This window comes from Electrophorus electricus, chromosome 17 (assembly GCF_013358815.1).
Source record: "Electrophorus electricus isolate fEleEle1 chromosome 17, fEleEle1.pri, whole genome shotgun sequence".
Lineage (NCBI taxonomy): Eukaryota > Metazoa > Chordata > Actinopteri > Gymnotiformes > Gymnotidae > Electrophorus > Electrophorus electricus.
The window spans coordinates 14,465,523-14,475,304 of NC_049551.1; positions in this window are offsets into that span (position 1 = coordinate 14,465,523).

Below are 9,782 nucleotides of genomic sequence, written 5' to 3' on the forward strand. Positions count from 1 at the left end.
ACCTGAAACACAACCCCATAGCAACCCCTTAACTTAAACCACAGCCCCTACTTAACAGTGCTCGGGAAACCCTCCTTAAACTGACTGAAGCAAATGAAGCACTGAAATAATAATAATAATAATAATAATAATACATTTAATTTATATAGTTCCTTTCAGTAACCCAAGGTTGCTTTACAATGACAAAGATGGAGAGGGAAAAAAGACATTAATTGACACAATCAACACATTAATGAACAAATATGAATAGGAAGAGAAGTTTTACAGTAATTTCCCCAGCAGGTCCAGAGAAAAAAAAATATACCCCGTCAGTGATGAGCAACGAACATCCAATGGAATAAACAAAACTCCAGACATTTTTTCTCCTTCATGATTTAGCATCTATGGTGCCTTATGAACCAGGTACTGAGTCAGCTATTCTAAACCGTAGGCTCTTCCGCCCACCATGCCAGCATGCCGGAAGCACGCATGCCATGTCTGCAGGACTGGCAGCTCACAATCTGGGGTCCGCAAAAAGCCCCGAGCTTTACATTGGCATGTTTGTAGTGTTAAAGGCTTCCTGCCCACCCCTTTGGCCTCAGACACGCTGAAGTTGAGCTGGCTGTCTGCGCAAGAACCTCCACCTAGTGACAGGCCTGCCACGCGGCGACTGCCTCCCTGGGAGCAGCTTGGCAGATGGCACACGGGAGACGAGGGCTCGGCCCGGGAATTGGGGGGAGGGGGCGGAGGGTGAGGGCAGTTGGGGGCAGTGGCAAGGGGAGGGGTTGGCAGGTACTTACACACGCTCCCATCTGGCCTTGACCCTGGTGTTTGGCCAGAGGATGTCAGTGTTCACACAGCTGAAGGCATGTCAACGCAAAGCCACTGCAGGGATAAGGCAGCTCTTGTTAGCCTGTGTAGACACAGCTTAGCCTGCAGGGATAAAGGATAGGCAGCACAGATACAGGTTATCCTGCATACATACAGGGCAGGCTGCACAGGCTCAGGTTACCCTGCACAGATGCACACTTATAAATATCTGTTAAAGTACGAATATATGGGGTACCTCATTGACCCTTCTGCTCATAGTCTAATGGAAACACAATAACAGTAGTCAAGTTCCAAAACACCATGTGCATTTGCTTAATATGGAGGATCAGGAAACAGATTGGGAAAGTCATCATCCGTAGACATCATAATTAGCAGGAGCTGAAGGGCTGCACATTGCCTGATAGACATTTGAAACCACATAACATGAGGAGAACAGACACTCAGCATGTCTGGGCATCATAGCTTGGAAACACAGAGAAATCCATGGGCTCAGACATGAGGCTAATAGCATGACACTCACAACTGGTATCAGGGAAAATCTAAACCTGCATTTACCAAACCAGCTGGTCATCCAACTGAACGAGTGCCACTCAACTCAGGATGGATCAGGAATGACTGATGAAAGTGTCCTCCCTATACTGCTCATTTACATTTATGGCATTTAGCAGATGCTCTTATCCAGAGCGACTTACAAAAGTGCTTTGTAGAATACAACTCAGAATACAACCTAGCCAGTACAGTAGGTTAGAGTTCAATATACCAATGAACTAGAATACTGCTGAAATACAGGGATCAGTGCTGATGCCTAGAAGTGAAAAATACATAAGATCCATCTCAGACAATGATAAGCGCAATAAACAATAAGTACTAGACTTTGTTAGTCAACATCAGTGTAATAAACAATGCCCTACAATAAGTATTAGTTTCAGTTAGTCAAAATAGGAGCAGGGTCAGTGGTCATTTAAATATTCCACAAATAGAGGGTCTTCAGATGGCATTTGAAGTCATTATAATAATCTGGAATATAAATCCAGCATGAGGTGGTCATACCCCCCTTCCTTTGCTGGTAGGAGACCGAATGCCTGCCTGGGTTCCAAAGATGGAACCTGGTGCATCTGCCTAAGTTGTGTATTAAGTAAACCCAAGGGAGCAGAAGTATCACAATTCTTCGACCTCACCGGCCAATTGCATCAAAGAGGTGTGATTAACACTACATGACAGATTTGTTAATGCTTGCATTTGGAAGGCACAGCAGATGAAACAATTTCCATAATTCCCATCAGCCCAAGTTCTAGACAGCATTGGTTGGGTGATGCGATAAATCATAATGGGTGGGCATGTTTTTAGTCATATTTTGAAAATCAGAACTATATTAAGGTTTTGCTTTGAGGAAGGAGGAGATGTCAATCCCCCAGTTAAAGAGAACCATGAGGACAACCATCCCCTTTGTAAATCTTATCTCCCTTTGATTTAATGCGGTAAATTAAGTTGTCTGCTATCAATATTTTCACTCTAACCATGTGTGCAGTTTACTCACCAAGCAGTGGTGTAGCGCAAAATTTTGGGACCACACCGCAAGAGGCACAATAGACACCTTTTTCATTTTTATTATTATTTCTTAATTATGATCCACTCCTACACCCCCCCTCCAGTTTGACTGCATACCCCTCCCCTATGCCAGTGGCACTCAGTTGCCCTGAGATTATCAAGAATTCTTCATGGCAAACAACTATTGAAGCAGGACAGACGCAGTTTTCCTGTAGAATCAAAGACTTTCTGTTTTCATTTGGAACTCAGTGGAGGGTTTGGTGCATCATTCATCTGCTTTGGATAACATTTGAAATATTGCGAGATCTGTGGATTTTCTTTAAAAAGAAAAAAAAAACAGTAACCATCATTAACGAGTGAAAGATGTTTGGAGTTAATAAAACTGAAAATCTGTACCTATGATCTTAGGGGATTGTCTTGATATTTAATTAAATGAAAGGGTTTAAAAAATGGGCTCATAAAACATTACACTGCATCTTCAAGAAGTGCTAACCTTATTTAGTGTGCTATTACTGCAGTGTGGGTAACGCTACATTACATCTGTGCATTAAACCACATAAAGGCTCAGGGAAAGGGCAGCTGACCATGATGGTAAATGAAGAGCTAATAATGCTGCCTTAAACTGAAATATGTGGTAAAGAAATAAAAAATGTGCATGTCTGCAAATGCATCCACTTAAGACTTAAACGGGCTGTGTGGCCTAACATGCACTTTGGAAATGCTCTTAAAACTGTCTGCGATGGTAAGGACTCAAGTTGCGAGCTGCTTCAGCACTGCTTCACAGTGTGTGTGTGTGTGTGTGTGTGTGTGTGTGTGTGTGTGTGTGTGTGTGTGTGTGTGTGTAATATGTGAAAAGACATGTCAGTTATAGTAACAAGCTGAGCTAATGGAGATTACCTGCTACTAACTAACAGTTAACATGCTAATAAAACAAGTATATAAAGTAAGCAACAAAAATATTAGTAATAAATGTGAAAGATATATGAAAACAAAAAAAGATAATGTTACCTTGTGGATGTAAATTTAAACTCGTAGGTTAAAGTTGTCTAAATTGCACTACTTTCCTATTTGCATTGAAGTTAAGAAGCTGTCTGCCCTGCTGAACTGCAAACAGCCAATGAGAAACAAACAAAGAGACAGCTTTACACTGAACAGCTAAAATGCAGCTTTGTTATTGGTTCGGAGAGAATGGCACAAGTTAAAAAAAAAAAGAAAAAAGCTTTAGCTTGCTATGAGAAAACCTGGGGCCCAGCCCCCCAGATACAGGTTAAAATGCACAGATACAGGTTACACTAGATAATAACAGGTCAACCTGCACAGAAAACGATTAGCCTGGACAGATCATAATATAGGAAAGGCAAAGAATTTGAGAGTGATCTGTTTGCAAGTCTAGATCAGAGCTTGGTCACCCACTCTGCCCTCCCCATAACTCCACTCTCAGACTGCCCTCCTGCCTTTCATATGAAGATGAAAGCACATATCTGGTCTCTGAAGATGACTCGATCACATATCAGCATAGAAGATAATGGACATCTCGCTGAAGAAAAAAAAAATCAGGCTATTTTCTGCCTTGATTACTGACTCCATTTTTTCTTCCACACCACTTTAAAAGGAGAGAAACTGGGGGGGGGGGGGGGGTATAAGAGCCAGAGGTAAACCCTAAGTCTCATTAACCTGGTTCCACTACTAAAACCTATTAGACAAACTATTAAATGCAACTTGTTGATATTGTGAGGGAATTCATGACAGATGTCCCTGCTTTGCATTTTAAACCTATATGGCAACTGTCCCCCCACATCAATCAGAACCTTTATCTCAAAAAAAAAGTTTCAGATCTTAGCAGCAAGAAGATCTTGGAAAATAGCAGAAAGGGTCACCTCTATTCGACATGACAGCTGAAACCGGAACATGTTGCCAGGTCATTATGGTTCACTTTATCTTAATTCTGTATACTGTCAAGCTTGTCGGGGGCTGTATTAATGACATCCAATCCAATCCTACACAACATTGCATGAAAAAGCTAACAGACAGCAAGAGTCTAAGATGACCATAAGGATGCCTGTTTAACGTGCAGGACACTGTCTAGTGGAATTCTGGATGGTGTCAGAGCCCTGTATAAAACTGGTGTAACTGGAATTGAAAACAATCAGTTGGACCTCAAACCAAGAGACACTTAATGGATATTGTTGGGATAATGTTAATGAAGAGAAATACTGCCCATACTGATAGGCTGGCACAGGGTTCTTTGACCTTGTAAAGTAATCATTACATTATACTTTGCATAAAAATGGCGTGTATCCTATATTAAACTGAACTTCTAACTCTGAGAGACAGACTCAGATTCTGTGGGGAGGAGGTTCAGGACGAGATTACTGGCCATCATCCTGCAAAGAGCAGACAAGCTTAGGCAGGGGTAGCTCAGTGGTTAAGGTACTTGACTTCTAATCAGAAAATTGCTGGTTCAAGGCTGCCGCCCCCCCCCCGCAAAGTTGATGCTGTTGGGCCCCTGAGCAAGACCCTTAACTCTCAAGTTGTAATTGTAAGTTGCTTTTGATAAAAGTGTCAGCAAAATGCTGTAAATAATGTTAAATATGAGATGATATGCAAGAATCTAGGTTATAATGTAAACTGAAGCAATTTAATCATGTTATTTTTCATCAAATGAGATGTGCGAATACATTTATCAAGATTAAATAGTGGTATTTATAGAGCAGTCAAAAAACAGAGAGGAGATATTGAAAGGGAAAAGGGGAAAAGACAGCATTGTTACAGTTTGTGCATTGCACAGTCCACCCTCACCAGCTGAAACACAGGGCTTCATTTGCCATCAGAGATTGTGTCAATCACTTTTCCAGAGGATGTGTTTTACTGGAGCCTGAGGGATCTTCCATGACCCAAATACAAAACTGTCAACAGAACCACTGCCCAGCTAAGAGCAGAATCATATTACACATTTTTCTATCTTTTTAATATAATTATATCTATTTATTTTGATCTAATTCAACGCTTTTACATTATTTGTCTAAGAAAATGAAAATGAGAATGCCAAATATTACATGAAGATTGAAATTTGTAATGTATAATGTAATATTTTTTTCATTGTGTTTAAAAACATTAATGTATGACTTATTTGCCCTTATTTATGATACATAGCACAGTGTCACTTGAGATCTTGGGATGCAGGGCTATGTATGTGGGTGGCTTGATGTACAGATTGAGATGTGTGTGTGTGTGTGTGTGTGTGTGTGTGTGTGTGTGTGTGTGTGTGTGTGTGAGATGGACTTGATGCTCAGGTTGGAGTGTGCGTGTGTGATGCACTTGATGCTCAGGTTGAAGTGTGTGTGCCTGTGTTTGGGTGTGTGTGTGATGCACTTGATGCTTAGGTTGAAGTGTGTGGGTGGGTGGGTGTATGTGTGATGGGCTTGATGATCAGGTTGAAGTGTGTGTGTGTCTGTGGGTGTGATGCACTTGATGCTCAGGTTGAAGTGTGTGTGATAGACTTGAAGCTCAGGTTGAAGTGTGTGTGTGTGTGTGTGTGTGTGTGTGTGTGTGTGTGTGTGTGTGTGTGTGTGTGTGTGTGTGTGTGTGTGTGTGTGTGTGTGATGCTCATAGTGGCAGCATAGCATACTGGTGACATTGTAAAAGCAAGTTTCTCCAGTGCAGTGCATTCAGGAGTCTTGGCATAATTGCACAGTTTAACATGGCATAACTCAACTACATTTTCCTTATATACCATATGGTTTCCAAAACAGTCAAATGTTTAGAAGTGTTTTAGATGCATAAAGGAATGCTCTAACATCCTTAGAGGATGTTTATTTGTTTATTCCTTCATGCATTCTTTAATTTGTATATTGTTTTACTACACACATGAGCCAAGGAGTCTCTCAGATGTCATTACTCACATGGGTGGTTATTTCAAACTAACAACTGAGCAAACCTCTGCTCATAACTATATGTTTTTATGTACATTAAAAATTAAAATGTTTTTTTCCCTCTGTTGTCACACCTTAATGCTTCATGTGCAGGGAACAAATATCAGATCAGCTTAGCTATTTAGATTCATAGTGTTCAAAGACTGAATCACTGACCATCAGTTCTGAAGCAAGTATTCAGTATTACTCATGTAACTTAAAAACAGACAGTAATGCACAATACCTCTGCATCCTGTCCCAGGAGCATTGTGGGTAAGAACGGAGAATGACATGGTTTGCCTCTGTACGTGTTCTCAGTCTTTTCCCCACGTGCGGCACATGCAGTTCGGCAGTGGCTGGGGGGCCGAAGAGTGGCTGGTTCCCAGAGTTAGCTGACCTACAAACTCAGCAGACACTGATGCTCACTGCAACCCCAGAGCTTTGCTGTGCCTCACAGCCTCCTTCTGCTCTGAGAATCTATGAGCCCTGACGTATGACATCGACCTCAAGGAGAGAGGGGGGGGGGAGAGAGAGAGAGAGAGAGAGAGAGAGAGAGAGAGAGAGAGAGAGAGAGAGAGAGAGAGAGAGAGAGAGAGAGAGAGAGAGAGAGAGGGAGCATGAGAAAAAAAGGAAACCCATAACTGCCCAGTAACAAGCTCTTCTTCCCCATTGGCTGCAGAGACATGTGCGTTTGATCATACCCTTAGACCAAATGACACACACAGTTTGATCCGTGTACACACAAAGTGCCTGTGTGAACTGCAGCACAGTCAAACCTATAAGCACCATTTAACTTCCAGCCCTGACCAAGGGCTCCGCTCACTCTCTGCACCCGAATCAAACTCACTTCACCCTGACAGATATCATGAAGTACTTAAGAAACCTAAAAATGTCACAGAATTTGTTCAGGTTTCTTTTAATGGAAATACGACGGCAAGGATTTGTGTTCTAATCCCATCTTTGGAAGCTTTTAATCAGGGATGTCATAAATATCTTAAATGGTAAGATATTTAATTAGGTCCCACTACCAAACCAGATGGATATGTTTTCCCATCCTCTTTTAAAAGAGAGGAGTTTGAATTTGCAGACGTATTTTGCAAATTGGTACATTTACATTTACATTTTTGTCATTTAGCAGATGCTCCTATCCAGAGCGATTTACAAAAGTGTTTTGTTATTTTCTCATAGAATGTATCCTAGCCAGTACAGTAGATAAGAGTTCTAGGTACAGTTGAACAAGAATACTGTTGAAATACAGGAATCAACGCTGATACCTAGAAGTGCAAAAATAAGTATAAGATACATATCAGACAACGATAAGTGCAATAACAAACAATATCAAACAATAGCTGCTTGAGTTTCAGTCACCAACAGTAGGATGAATTTAATGGGTGTAGGGGTCAGCTGTGAAGCTAGGCTTCATAAACCATAAAAATTTCTTACTACTACTACTACTACTACTATTATTCTGTAGAATTAATGAAGTGTAATTTTGTAATGAAAAAAAAATGTACAGAAACAAATAATACAATGATAATGTAATTAATTATTTATAATCAAAGAGAAAGAATGAACAAAAAGGTCTAACACAATTTGACTGAAACTAATATTATAAAATATATTTTACAATAATAATTGGCATTGATCAGATTTATCACCTGTTAGATCTTATGTTTAAAGTGTCTGCACAAGTTCTAAGTCCTGCTCAAGACAACACCTCGAGCTCTAGGCGTAGGAAATATTGGCAGTTTTTCTGCCAATTGTACAAAATCGCAGAACCTCGGGGGAAAAAAATAGGAAAAAAAGATGGCTGAAATCCCACTTCCCGATCGCGACGTAATTGCTGGGACCGTGCGCTAAACGAGCGTTCGTTCAAACGGGCCCGTAATTGCCACATCTGTTAACCCACTGAAGAGGCGTCAGCAGCGTGTCACACATCTGCTAATTGGTACAAACAGGTAGCAGATGCACCCTCGACTGCTGAGCATCTGCCAATTAACGCTGAAAACTCAATGAGGGGGTGATTAGATAAAAAAAGAAAGAGATAGTGAAAAAGAGAGGATGACAATAGCAGCCCAGCCTGAATTTAGACATGAATCTGCAAAATTAATGTGTAATCTAAGCTTGGTTGGCACCTTTTTTTCCTCCTGGGTGAAACATTTGGAGTTACATAAAATTCTGAGAAAGCTGACGGATTAGTTAAAGCATAGCCAGCAGGGGGCACTCATCATCTGTTTGCAGATTTTTTTTTCAATTCATCGCAAATTCATGATATTTACAAAGAGACGACAACAGTTTTCACTGTTTTCACAGTGATACGTTTTAATTTTTTAAAAAATCATTACGTGGTTTAGATCGGTTTCCTTGTATTGAGTATGAAAGCAAGTCAGGTTTCTGGTTTTCCAATCTTTGAAATAAAAAAGCATTTTATACAATGTTTAAAAAATTTGAAAGATGCAAAATTTTACATTCACATTTACATGTTATATTTATTAGTAGAAAAAATACCCCCTTAGTCACCATGCATTAATTGAGGATACTCATGCAGATTTCAACACCAGTAAAAGGTCACCACCTGGATTTAACTAAGCAAATAGGTAAGAGCCTCCCATTGGATAATTGCTTTATGGGTGATTATGTTTCAGCTGGCAACAAGTTATTTAACCCTAACTGACGCATTTGTTAAACAACCATGTCGAAAGACACATCCTGTGGTCGTGAAAAAGATGTTAATCTGTCTCAGAAGGGTCAAATTATTGGCATGCATCAAGCAGAGAAAACATCTAAGGAGATTGTTGAAACTACTAAAATCGGGTTAAGAACTGTCCAACGCATTATTTAAAAGTTGAAGGACAGTGGGGAAACATCATCTTCGAGGAAGGACTGTAGTCGGAAAAAAAATCTTGAATGATCGTGATCGACGATCGCTTAAACGTGTGGGCAAATCAAATCGTAAAAAAACAACAGTAGCACTCAGGGATATGTTTAATAGTGAAAGTAAGAGAATTTCCACACGCACAATGCAAAGGGAAAGGATTGGGACTAAACAGCTGTGAAGCCTTAAGAAAACCACTTGTCAGTGAGGCTAACCGGCAAAACTGGCTTCAATTTGCTAGGGAGCATAAAGATTGGACTCTGAAACAATGGAAGAAGGTCATGTGGTCTGATGTGTCCAGATTTACCCTGTTCCAGAGTGATGGGTGCATCAGGATAAGAAGAAAGGCGGTTGAAGTGATGCACCCATCATGCCTATTGCCTACCATACAAGTCTGTGGGGGCAGTGCTATGATCTCGAGTTGCTGCAGTTGGTCAGGTCTAGGTTCAGCAATGTTATGTGTCCAAAGCATGAGGTCAGCTGATTACCTGAATATGCTGAATGACCAGGTTGTTCCATCAATGGATTTTTTCTTCCCTAATGGCATGGGTATATTCCAAGATGACAATGCCAGGATTCATCTGGCTCAAATTGTGAAAGAGTGCTTCAGGGAGCATGAGACATCATTTTCACACATG